The 13,320-nt window shown below is 38.0% G+C and overlaps 1 long non-coding RNA gene across 1 annotated transcript in view; it reads right to left on the minus strand.

Moving 5' to 3' along the window:
• Positions 1 to 13,039, minus strand: part of LOC134731645 (uncharacterized) — a 56,751-nt gene extending 43,712 nt beyond the window's left edge. Inside the window, exon 1 of the long non-coding RNA XR_010114095.1 lies at positions 12,996 to 13,039. This is a non-coding gene — a long non-coding RNA (uncharacterized lncRNA). The remainder of the gene's footprint in view (positions 1 to 12,995) is intronic.
• Between the last annotated feature and the right edge of the window lie 281 nt (positions 13,040 to 13,320).

Raw genomic sequence — 13,320 nt, forward strand, 5'->3', positions numbered from 1 at the left:
TCAGCACATGCTTCACGTGGCTTGAGTCCATCAAAGCGCAGAAGACGTGAGAAGAATACTGCAGAAACAGGCTGGGCTCGCAGGGACGAATACATCACAATTATTAGAAAGAGCTAAGCAGGTGTTTGTAAACAGGGATGCAGTAAGCCGTAAGGAACACCGCAAAGAGATTGAACGTCAGGCCCAGCGAAACGCCGACCTGTGTGTTAGCTGCAGGAATCAGAGGGGTCCCCCCAAAGAGGCAAGGGAAGGGGGGCCCTGGGAAAGAAACTCAGCTTGGCTGTCAGAGTTGGCAGCGTAACCAGTGTGCTTATTGTAAAGAAATAGGACATTGGAAGAACAAATGCCCTCAGCTTAAAAGAAAACAAGGTGACTCAGAGCAGGAGGCCCCGGACAAGGAGGAAGGGGCCCTGCTCAGCCTGGCAGAAGGGTTCTTGGACTGAGGGAGAGCGGGTTCAAGTGTCCCCAAAGAGCCTATGGTCAGAATGACAGTCGGGGGTAGAGGCGTTGATTTTCTCGTAGATACTGGTGCTGAACATTCGCTAGTAACCGCCCCGGTCGCCCCCTTCTCCAGAAAGACTATTGACATCATCGGAGCCACGGGGGTTTCAGCAAAGCAAGCTTTCTGCTTGCCTGGGACTTGCACTGTAGGAGGACATACAGTGACTCATCAGTTTTTGTCCATGCCTGACTGTCCCTTGCCCTTGTTGGGGAGGGACTTGCTTAACAAGCTGAGAGCCACTGTCTCTTTGACAGAGCGCGGCTCTTTGCTGCTGAAGTTACCCAGAACGGGAGTCATTATGACCCTTACGGTCCCCCGAGAGGAGGAATGGAGACTTTTCTTCACTGAGCCGGGCCAAGAGAGAAGACCAGCTCCGGCTAAGCGGTGGCCAAGAGTAGGGGTGGAAGATAACCCTCCAGGGTTGATATGGGGAGTAATATCATCCTCTCCCCGTTGGGATATTCAGAACAATATCCCAGGGGGGTGTCCACCCTCTGCGATATTGGGAGTAATGTCATCCTCTGTTTCCTTGGATATTAGACACAATATCACAAAAAGGTGTACACCCCCTGCGATACTGGGAGTAATATCATACTCTCCTTCCCTGGATATTAGAAAACAATATCATCAGGGCTGAACACCCCCTGCGATAATGGGAGTAATATTTTCTTTTTTTTTCTTCTTTTCTTTTTCTTTCTTTCTTTTCTTTTTTTTGAGACAGAGTTTCACTCTTGTTGTCCAGGCTGGAGTGCGATGGCACGATCTTGGCTCACTGCAACCTCTGCCTCCCGTATTCAGGCGATTCTCCTGTCTCAGCCTTCCGAGTAGCTGGGATTACAGGTATGTGCTACCACGCCCTGTTCAGTTTTCTTTTTTCTTTTTTTTTTGTATTTTTAGTAGAGACATTGTTTCTCCATACTGGTCAGGCTGGTCTTGAACTCCCCGACCTCAGGTGATCCGCCCGCTTCGGCCTCCTAAAGTGCTGGGATTACAGGCGTGAGCGACGGCGCCCATCCACCACTTAGCATTTTCACTTTACATTTGTTGAAGTCACAGATCTCTACACACATTGATTGCTGCTTTTTTATACGCTTACATATAAATAAAATGGGAAATAGAAAAGAATAAAATGGGCACAGTATCCCTAAAGTTTCACATTCCGAGACATTTTAAAAATATTTGCTTTTTAGAATTTTGTTTCAATGAAGAAACTGGTATACACACACTAAGCGGTATTATCCAGCCTAAAAAGGCATAAAATCCTCTCCACTGCAGAAAAAATGGATGAGACTGCAGGGTCTGTATGTTAAGTGAAGTAAGGCGGGCACAGAATGACAAATATTACATGTCCTCACTTAGATGTGGGAACAAAAAAGAAAATCTTGGCCAGATGTGGTGGCTCAGGTCTGTAATCCCAGCACTTTGGAAGGCTGAGTCGCACGGATCACTTGAGGCCAGGAGGTGGAGACCCGCCTGGCCAACATGGTGAAACCCCTTCTCTACTAATAACACAAACATTTAGCCGGGCGTGGTGAGGCATGCCTGTAGTCTCAGCTTCTCGGAAGGCTGAGGCCCAAGAAGCTCTTGAACTTGGGAGGCGGAGGTTGCAGTGAGCCCGGATTGTGCCTGTTTACTCCAACCTGGGCAACAGAAAGAGACTCCATCACACACCTACACACAAAGGGAATCTCAGGAAGGTGGAGAGTACAGAGGGGGTTAGCAGACGCTAGGAAGAAAAGGGGTGGGATGGGAAATGAAGAGAAGTGGATAATCGGGTCCCAAAATACAGAAAGATGGAATCGGTGAGTTCTAGTGTTTGACAGTACAGTATGAAAATTTGAGTTCACAAGAATTTCTTGTCTATTTCCAGACGTTTTGGTAAGAAGCTTCCTAACTTTCTCATTATGCTGGTTTTGAAGCTCTTCTCCTTCTGCTCTTGAAATCATGCTGGTTTTTTGTTTTTTGTTTTGAGATGGAGTTTCGCTCTTGTTGCCCAGGCTGGAGCATAATGGTGCAATCTGGGCTCACCGCAACCTCTGCCTCCTGGGTTCAAGCGATTCTCCTGCCTCCACCTCCCGAGTAGGTGGGATTACAGGCATGTGCCAGCACGCCCAGCTAATGTCGTATTTGTTGTAGAGACGGGGGTTTCTCCCTGTCGGTCAGGCTGGTCTTGAACTCCTGACCTCAGGTGACCCGCCCGCCTCGGCCTCCCAAAGTGCTGGGATTACAGGCGTGAGCGACTGCGCCTGGCCCATGCTGTATCCTTATCTGTTGTCGCTTGTTGTTTGTTTGTTTTTGAGCCCAGAAATAACTTCTCACCTCTATGTTCAAACGATTTTTCACATGAGTGCTAAGAAAGCTCATTGGTGGAAAAGCAGCCTTTTCAAGAAATGGTGTTGGAGGAACTTGATTTCCCTATGCAGAAGAATGAAGGTGGACCCTATGTCACACCAGGTGCAAAAATTAACACAAACTGGACTAAAGACCTAACCCCAAGTGCTAAAAGTATCATATGCCTAAAAGAAAACATTGGCCACACTTTCATGACATCAGATTGGGCAATGCTTTCTGGGATATGACACCAAAAGCCTAGGCAACGAAAGAAAATTACATTCCTTGGATTCCATCTAAATGACAGACACTTTTGTGCAGCAAAAAACACCGTGAACTGAGTAAAAAGATAACCCGTGGATTAGGAAAAATATTTGCAAATTATATCTCTGAAAAGAGGCTGATATCCATCGTATATCAAGAACGGCTAGAACTAAACAATGAGAAACCCAAAGCATCCCATTAACAATGGTCAGAAAACTCGAGTAGACGTGTCCCTAAAGAAGATATAGCAATGGCCAATAAGCATCTAAAATGACGTTCAAAATCACTAATCGTAGGGCAGCGCAAATCAAACCAAGAATGTGACACCACACATTAGGATGGATATGATAAACAAACAAGCACTGGTGAGATTAGAGGGAAGTAGGAATGCTCGAATATGATTGGAGGGAATGTAAAACCGTGAAGGAACAGGGAAAATAGTATGGCGTGTACTGGAAAAATCAGAAACAGAATGATCAGATGTTCCCGCAGTTGCATTTGTGGGTACCTACCAAAAAGAATTAGAAGCCAGGAATGGAAGAGAGATTTGTGCACCCATATTCACAGCAGCATTATTCACAACAGCCAAAATGTGGAAGCACCCCAGAGGTTCGTGGACAGATGAATGAAGAAGCACACTGCAGTTCATTCATACAATGGAAGACTATTCAGCCTTCAAAAGGCAGGCACTTCTGGCCGGTGCGGTGGCTCACGCCTGTAATCCCGGCATCTTGGAAGACCAAGGTGGGCGGATCACCTGAGGTCAGGAGTTCGAGACTAGCCTGGCCATCTTGGTGAAATCCTGTCTCTACTGAAAATGCCAAAAATTAGCCGGGCCTGGTGGCTCAAGCCTGTCATCCCAGCACTTTGGGAGGCCCAGGCTGGCGGATCACGAGGTCAGGAGATCGAGACCATCCTGGCTAACACGGTGAAACCCCGTCTCTCCTAAAAATACAAAAAATTTGCCAGGTGTGGTGGCAGGCGCCTGTAGTCCCAGCTACTTGGGAGGCTGAGGCAGGAGAATGGCATGAACCTGGGAGGCGGAGCTTGCAGTGAGCCAAGGTCGTGCCACTGCACTCCAGCCTGGGCGACAGAGCAAGACTCTGTCTCAAAAAAAAAAAAAAAAAAAATGCAAAATATTAGCCGAGCGTGGCGGCGTGTGCCTATAGTCCCAGCTACTTGGGAGGCTGAGGCACAAGAATCGCTTGAGCCTGGGAAGCGGAGGTTGCAGTGAGCCCCGATTGTGTTATTTATTTATTTATTTATTGAGACAGAGTTTTGCTCTTGTTGCCCAGGCTGGAGTGCAATGGCTTGATCTTGGCTCACCACAACCTCCGCCTCCTGGGTTCAAGCGATTCTCCTGCCTCAGCCTCCCGAGTAGCTGGGGTTACAGGCATGCGCCACCATGCCTAGCTAATTAGTACTTTTTATAAATCTAGTGAATTTTGTAGAGTTTTTCTATAGGTAGTGTCTTAATAAGAAGTGTAATATGGGATACTAATTTATATATTTGCTAACTATTGACAGTTATGATGTATACTCTGAGACAAAGCTAATTTTTCACATTTAAAAAATTACAATTACTTTTACCTTTTTTATCTCAAATAAACCAAGTAATATAAATATGGTTCAACTGACACATAGTCAATGAACCAGAGTAATGCCAGGCATTAAGTTTCATGTGCAAATTGAATTATATTCGGCAAATCCGCTTACTGAAAATATTTTTTAAATTTCAAAATAAGCAGATGGTTCTACCTAGTTCATCTGTATTAGAAATAGGCTGTAGCCAAAGATTTACAAATTGGAGACATTAACACATGCTATTATCTAGTGAAGTATAAAAACAGCTGAAATTAACTAAAATAAAATAGGAATGTCACATGTGGCATTCTCCTTGAAGAGTCTGCAAGCCTGTTCTCTAATATTCTGTGATGATGCTTTTCAAACTTATCTGATTAGCAGACATTACAGAGGGAGGGAACATAAATTCCCTAGTTTTACCTACTCTTATCCCAATAGAGTAAAAATGAAACTTGCATATAACAGACTTCTTTGTTTGCATTAAATTAAAACTCTTTTCCTATGTTCCTACGCTTGTAAAGCCAAACATTTTTATTATTATTTAGAGTACACTGTGAACACCTAGAAGATACAAGCAGAGAGTATAGCTTGTTAATATTAACAGTAAAGACAATTCCCATTTATTATGTACCTTGTATCAAACACAGAAAAAAATATTTCATACACATTGTCTCAATTAGTCTCACAAGGATACTATTACTTTTTTTCAGACTTAATGATTATGATTATCATATCTCTAGGTTTCTGCATGATACCATAATACTCTATAATACTAATAGAATGTGTTGACTTTAATTAAAATTATATTCTAAACTTAATGCTAAAATGTATTTGTTATTCAGTATTGTCAGGAATAAGTATGAGGGTTTTGTAAACCTGTGACGTACTTTCCAATTATAGGTTTTTGTTTAAAAGCTAACATTTATAATTTGAAATAATTTAGCCTACTCTTTCTGCCCCTTGTGGTCTATAATTCATATACTGAGAATAATTATCCCAGAATGTAGAATGATCTGGTAGTCTTTTGTTAAATATGGAATACCCAAATACCTAGCACAAAATCTGACTTCTGAGACACTTTTAACATAATAAATTAATGAATGATGAATGAATTATCTGATAAAGGGCTATTTTTTCTTAATGAAATCTTGAGCTAGAAAACTTTTTAATGTATTATTAAATATAGATTATGTATCTGGTGAATTCTGTTAGGGTTGCTAAATTTAGAATAAAAATATGGGATGTTCAATTAAATCTGAACTTCAGATTAAAAAAACAAATATGCTTGTAGTATACATATATACCAAACATGGCATAGGACATATTTATACTAAAATATCTTGTTTGTCTTAAATTCAAAATTAATTGGAACTTCTCATTTTATCTGGCAATCATAACCCAACCTGATTCTTTGATTAACAGTTCTGTTTGTAGTGTTAAAATCAGGTAAATAGACTCTTTTGTTGAATGCTACCTTTAAAAAGACCTGTTTCTGCCTGTTTGTTATATGTGTTAGAGCCCATCATTCAGGCATTGAAATACTTCTATACATACTTCTATTGTAGACTTTGGAGTTTCTTTTACATTATTATGAATACTTATTTTTCCCACTCATTTATGTTCTGGTGCTTAATATGCTATTAATTCTCATTTTATTTTAGAAAAAAACATTCTTTGTTGGAACAAGATGGTGCCTACCTGTGGTCCCAGCTACTTGGGAGGCTGAGGTAGGAGGATCGCTTGAGTTCAGGAGGCAGAGATTGCAGTGAGCCAAGATCACAACCCTGCTCTCTAGCTTGAGGGACACAGCAAGATTCTGTGTCAGAAAAGAGAAAAAAAGAGGGGGTCCCAGGGATTAAAAGTTTCAGTGTGCTTATGTTTCAAAGGAATACCTTCAGTTGCAAAGAAGCGAAGAGATTTACAGTAGGTTACAAGTCTAGTTAGTGAAAAAGGCACCAGAACAATGGCTGTCCAACTCACTAATAAGCAAAACAACAGACAAAATAACTAGGGTGAAATCAAAAGATTGGAATAAGGGGGTTAATTAGTCCAATACGATGATTAACAAATTTAAGGACAAAAAAAAGAACATAAATTTATTGAGCTTATGCTATATTCCATAATATGTTTTTACTTATTTAAGCCTCTTAAAAATCTGATGAAATAATTATTATTACTATTTTATAACTTTCTCAAGTGATTAAGAAAGTGTCATTTAAGATGTTTGAGAAATTATTTTCAAAATACATCATACAATATGGGTCTATCTCTACTTCAAAATTGTCTCTTCTAGCACATCGTCAGGTAAGACAATATTAGGTTATCTGAGGGAGTATACTGATCTAAGATTACAGGTATTTGTCTGAATAGTTTTAGATGAAGAAAATACATATAATTTGGCAGGAAAGACACCAGGTGAAATTGTTGCCTGAAGTAGATCTTATGAAATATAGACATAAGAATAAACACCTTCCTGTCTGTGTTGCCAGTGTCACTGGCATTAGTTTTGGAAGCAGATTCTACAACAATTTAATTTTCTTCTCATGGGTCCAAAGGATTGTTCTACACATTACTTCTTTTAAGTCACTATTTCTTCTTTTCATTGAAGGTTTTTGGGTAAGTAAAGAGCAAATCAGGGCCGGGTGTGGTGGCTTACGCCTGTAATCCCAGCACTTTGGGAGGCCAAGGCAGGCGGATCATGAGGTCAGGGGTTCGAGACCAGCTTGACCAACATGGTGAAACCCCATCTCTACTAAAAACACAAAAATTAGCTGGGCGTGGTGGCGGGTGCCTGTAATCTCAGCTACTCAGGAGGCTGAGGCAGGAGAATTGCTTGAACCTGGGAGGCGGAGGTTGCAGTGAGCTGAGATCGTGCCACTGCACTCCAGGCTGGGCGACAGAGTGAGACTCCATCTCAAAAAAAAAAAAAAAAGGATCAAATCACAGCTGTCACTTTCCTGCTTAAAATCTTGTAAGATTTCTCAAGTTTTAATGAGAAAATAACTCTTTATGAGTCAATCCTAACCACTTCCCATAGCCCAGACATAAAGACTCCACAACTACTTAACTCTATTGATATTTACGACAGTTGCAGCATTTATCAAACCAATCTGGATCTCACACTAAGATCTTTGAGGGCAGGAACTTTGTCTTATTAATCATTGTATTTTTAGCATCTTGGGCATCCTAGTGGAGAGTAAGTGCTCAATCCGTTGAATAAATATTACAAATGTATTACATAAATTTTCATGCATAAATGGAGATGTACCTTTCTTAAATTTTTTTTATAAAATTATTCATTTTCCTTTTTTCTGTTCTATCTTTCAACTAATGAAGATAGTACTGTTTATTTATTTTATTTTATTTATTTATTTATTTTTTGAGATGGAGTTCGGCTCTTGTTGCCCAGGCTGGAGTGCAATGGCACGATCTTGGCTCACTGCAACCTCTGCCTCTTGGGTTCAAGTGATTCTCCTGCCTCATTCTCCTGAGTAGCTGGGATTACAGGCATCTGCCACCATGCCCAGCTAAATTTTTGCATTTATAATAGAGACGGGGTTTCCCCATGTTGGCCAGGCTCGTCTCGAACTCCTGACCTCAAGTGATCCTCCCCCTGAGCCTCACATAGTTCTGGGATTACAGGCCTGAGCCACCATGCCTGGCCTATTTATTTTTCCTTAAATGTGCCTTTTATTTTTATAGAGTTAGGGGGTACAGTGCAGATTTCTTACATGTATATATCATGTAGTGGTGAAGCGTGAGCTTTCAGTATACCCATCACCTGAAGAGCGAACATTCTACCCCTTAGGTAATTTTTCAACCCTCAACTCAATACCATCCTCCCATCTTTTGTAGTCTCCAATGTCTATTATTCCACTCTATATACTCTATATATATCCATGTGTACCCTTTGTTTAGCTCTTGTTTATAAGTAAAAACATGCAGTCTTTGACTTTCTGTTTCTGAGTCATCTTACTTAGGATAATGGCCCCCAGTTCCATCCATGTTTCTGCAAAAGATATGATTTCATTCTTTTATTGATTGTTGAGCAATAGTCCATGGTATATGATTTGTGCATGCACACATCACATTTTCTTTATCCAGTTATCCAGTTTTCCATTGATGGACATTATGCTAATTCCATATCTTTGCTGTTGTAACTAGTGCTGCTGTAAATATGCAAGCGCAGGTAACAGGTATCTTTTCTCTTCTAGTTCCTACATATACCTGAATAGAAAAGGGCTATTAATTAGGTATCATAGGTATTAAACCCTCCAGTAAAAGTCATTTTACATTCCCTAGGTATCTCTAGACTAGCTATTTAATACTCAGCAAAATCATCTAGAGTAATTTTATTACATATTCACATGAGTCATCAGTTTGAGATTTTCTTTACATACTTGTTATTTAGAAACAATCTTAGGATATGAGCTTTTTTAAATGATAAAATAAGACGTTAGGATTTTGATAGGGACTGTATTCAATATGTATTAATAGATTGCTTTGGATAACATTTACCGCCTAAAAACATTAAGTCTCCCAGTCCATGAATATGAGATGTGTTTCCATTTACCTATGTCTTCTTTAATTTATTTCAGCCGTGTTTTATAGTTTTTATTTTACATGTCTCTTATCTCTTTGGCTATGTTAATTCTTAAGTATTTTATTCTGTCTGATGCTATTGTAAAAGAAATTGTTTATGTAATTTTCTTTCAGATTGTTCATTGTTAGTGTATATAGATGCAATTGATTTTTGTGTATTGATTTTATTCTGCCATGTTGCTAAATTCAATGATCAATTTTAATAGTTTTTTAGTAGAATCTTTAGGATTTTCTATATACAATGTTACATAATCTGTGAATAGGGATAATTTTACTTCTTTCTAATTTGGAAGTTTTTGTTAATGATATCAATACTACACAAAGTGATCCACAGATTCAATGCAATCCCTATTAAACTCTAATGACTGTTTTGTAGAAATACAAAACCTCTTCCTGGAATTCTTATGGAATCTCAAGGACCCCAATAACCAAAAAATATTGGAAAAGAAGAATAAAGCTGTAGGACTTACACTTTCTAATTTCAAAACTTACTGCAAAGCTACAGTAATCAAAACAGTGTGATACTGTCATAAAGACAGATATATAGAACAATGCAATAGAATAGAAAGCCTAGAAAAAATACCCTCATGTGTAAGGTCAAATGATTTTTGACAAGGGTGGCAAGACCATTCAATGAAGAAAGAACAGTCTTTTCAACAAATAGTGGTGGGAGAATTTAATATTCACATGAAAAAGAGTAAATTTGAACCCTTACCTAATATTTTATATATATATGAAACTTAGCTCCAAATGGATTAAAAACCTAAATGTAAGACCTTAAACTATAGAACTTTTAGAAGAAAACATATGGAAGAAGATTCATGAAATTAGATTTGCCAGTTACTTCGTTGAAATGACAATAAAGGCACACCCAACGAAAGAAAAAATTGACAAATGTGACTCCATGAAAAGTTTTTTTAAAAGTATGTGAAAAAGGACTTTATCAATAGATGAAAAGGGCAATCCAAAGAATGAGAGGAAATATCTGTAAATAACATATCTGTTTAATATCCAGAATATGTAGAGAAGTCCTCAAGAGGACAACAAAATAAACCAAACAACCCAATTCAAAAATGACCCAAAGACTTTAACATTTCTCCAAAGAAGATATACAAATACCCAATAAGCTCAGGAAAAGATGCTCAATTTCACTAATCACTAGGAAAATGCAAATCATAACTACTGCCTCACATCTAGTAGGAGTGTATGAAAACAATAAAAATAAAACCTCAAAAATAGTAAGTGTTGGCAAAGATATGGAGCAACTAGAACACTCATGCACTGTTGGTGGGAAAATGTTAAGATGATACAGCTGCTGCTGTGGATAACAACGGTATGGAGGTCCTCAAGAAACTAAAAGCTGGATTATCATATAATTCAGCAATCCCACTTTTGTGTATGTATGTAAAATAATTAAAAGCAGGATCTTGGAGAGATAGTTGTATACCCATGTTCACAGAAGTAGCAAAGGCTAAAATGTCGAAGCAATTCAATTGTCCACACAGAGTGGATAAACAAAATAGGAAACATACATATAATGGGCTACTATTCAACCTTTCAAAGAAGAAAATTATGATGCATGCCATTATGTGAATGAAACTTTAGGACATTAAGTGACATAAGTCAATCAGAAAAAGACAAATGCTGTATAATTCTTCTTATATGAAGTAGATAGATTAGGCTAAATCATAGAGACAGAAAGTAGAATAGTATTTGCCAGAGGCTGGAGGGAAAGAAGAAAGAGAAGTTATTATTTAGTGGGAACAGAGTTTCAGTTTTACAGGATGAAAAGAATTATGGGAATGGACGATGGTGGTGGTTGCACAACATGATGAATATATTTAATATCACTGCACTACATTAAAATGGTTGAGGTATAAACTTTGTGTATTTTACCACAATAAAAATAATATGTTTTTAAAAAATAATGCTGCATTGAGTAACTTTGTTCAGACACATGTCCATATGTGACTATATCTAGAAGATAATTTCCTAGACATGGAATTGCTAGACCACATGAATGTGCATTTATAATTTTGATGAACGTTGATAAATTTTCTTACAGTAATATACCAGTTTTTAAAACACAAGGATATTGTACATATAAAATAAAGTGAAAGTTTTGAATAACAATTTTAATTATTATTCTCTTTATTTTATGTCTGTACAAAAATACCTGATGAATTCAAATTTAGCATCTTTTTATGCAACATGTAACAACTGATGTTGTAGATAATGGCATTTATCTTTGTTTATGGTTTGGTATTTAAAGGAATGATACTAAAGATATTAAACTATATACAGCATTTTAAAGAATTTTAATAACATCACAGGATAGTGCATCTCAAAAGACAATGTGGCTATTTACAATCAGAGCCTAATATTGAATATGATGTGCCATATAATATAAATACAAGTCTTAGTGGATAAATCTGCAATCGTTTCAGGTACTAAATTTCCACTCTGAAAAATTAGTGGCTCTTAAGAGAACTGGTTCTCTTCCAGGAGTGGGAGTTTTCAATTATTAAAAGATAGATCAAATCCTGTGATAATTTAGCATCAGCACATTTCTGATTGAAGGGTCTCTCCCATAAAGCATCTGACAAGGTCAAGGGGTTTCATTCTGTGCTGTTTACTCACAATTGATTTCTTTCCTCACTTTGCATTTTCAAGCAATTAATATTTTTCCTGTACTAGATGCACTCTACTTGTTGTTCCCTCTAACATGTTCTCTATTTCAGAAGTGAAGAAGAGAGAAAAAAAGAAAATAAATATGTTGAAGTGGAGATGTGAGGATCCTGTTTATGGAAAGATACTTTAATTTCATATATCTAAATTAGTCAGATAATGTTATTAAATTACTTATGTAATTTCCTCAGTTCTCCTAGTTAATTCAGGTATATTTTCTCATTTTTAATTACTTAAATAGTTTGTAAGTTATAACTTTGAAGTGACCTTGAATCTTCTCGTCTCTGTGCATTATTATTTTAAAACTCTTTTCAGGATCATGCACTTTTGGACTCCAGCAAGCATTAACATCTGGAGGTGAAAGATCTAGAGGATAAAACACCTATGAGAAACATTTCAAGGACAGGTAATTATTTAAAAAATTAGTGAGTGCTGGTGATTTTTACTGTGTCTCTCATGCAGATAGAGCATGAACGTGAAAGACGAGAGAGGGAAAGAGAGGCAGAGACAGAGACAGAGATAAATACATTTAATTCTATCCATCGATCAAATAGTATAAAAATTTTGATCAGAAAGGAAGTTACATGTAACCTGTTCATGTACATTTCAATAAAAAACAGATTTTCTTTTAGTAGGACAACAAATTTGAGGATACCAAATCTTTTGCCAATGACGCAAGGCAAGTAGGTGATTTTGTTCTAGTATAATCCACTATTAAGAGAGAGTGTTAGAAATAAAGCCAGCACTATCTCTGTTTATTGTGATTTTTTCTATGAAAAGCCCTGGATTGATTGGCAACAAAGCAACTTATGAAAAAGTTATGAAAAATGTTTCATAGAATGAAACCGATTTCCATGATTAATAAAAAACACAAATGCTTATACTTTTCTTCTTGAATTAATGTTTTCTTTTGAATATTCAATGCTATTATTTAGTACATGTGTATTAGTTTGTTTTCACACTGCTTATAAAGACATACTCAAGACTAAACAATTTACAAAAGAAAGAGGTCTATTGGACTTACAGTTCCATATGGCTGGGGAGGCCTCACAATCACGGCAGAAGGTGAAAGGCACATCTCACATGATGGCAGACAAGAGAAGAGAGCTTGTGCAGAGAAACTCCCCTTTTTTAAAAACCATCAGATCTCATGAGATTCATTCACTATCACAAGAACAGTGCAGGAAACACCTGCTCCCACAATTCAGTCACCTCTTACTGGGTTCCTTCCATTACACGTGGGAATTGTGAGAATTACAATTCAAGATGCGGTTTGGGTGGGGACAAAGCCAAGCCATGTAATTCTGCCCCTGGCCCCTCCCAAATCTCATGTTCTCACATTTCTAAAT

The sequence above is a fragment of the Symphalangus syndactylus genome, chromosome 10, assembly GCF_028878055.3.
Source record: "Symphalangus syndactylus isolate Jambi chromosome 10, NHGRI_mSymSyn1-v2.1_pri, whole genome shotgun sequence".
NCBI lineage: Eukaryota > Metazoa > Chordata > Mammalia > Primates > Hylobatidae > Symphalangus > Symphalangus syndactylus.